Raw genomic sequence first — 646 nt, 5'->3', positions numbered from 1 at the left:
TCTTCCAAAGGTCCTGAGTTCAATTCCCAGCAACCACATGGTGGCTCACAACCATCTGTAAAAAGGTCTGGCGCCCTCTTCTGGCCTTCAGGCATACAGACAAAATGTTGTATACATTATATATGAGACAGGGTTTCTCTGTGGTTTTGGAGCCTGTCCTGGAACTAGCTCTTGTAGACCGGCTGGTCTCGAACTCATAAAGATCCTCCTGCCTCTGCCTCCCAAGTGCTGGGATTAAAGGCGTGCGCCACCACCGCCCGGCTAAATAAATAAATATTAAAAAAATAAAAATAAAAACCAAGTGCTGTGTGTCAAAAGCTGCGTCTGCTTTCTTTCTCTCCTCTCTCTCTATAGCTCTGGAGCTCACTCCGTAGACTAGGCTGGCCTTGAACTCACAGAGATCTGTCTGCCTTGCCTCCCAAGTGCTGAGATCAAAGGTATGCACCACCACGCATCTGCCTTTTCAGTAACGAGGTAATATGGTAGCTCACAGGTTTAGCTTCTAAGAGTGGAGACGAGGCGCTAATGGACAGTTGGCACTCAATGGGGGGACACAGTACACCTGCTCCCAGTGTCTGTGACCTGACAGTAACAGCGTGTTGAAACCAGACTGCCCAACGCCATGGCTAAATTTAGTTTCATGATG

Source organism: Microtus ochrogaster, chromosome 1, assembly GCF_000317375.1.
Source record: "Microtus ochrogaster isolate Prairie Vole_2 chromosome 1, MicOch1.0, whole genome shotgun sequence".
Classification (NCBI taxonomy): Eukaryota; Metazoa; Chordata; class Mammalia; order Rodentia; family Cricetidae; genus Microtus; species Microtus ochrogaster.
This window is presented reverse-complemented; position numbering follows the sequence as displayed.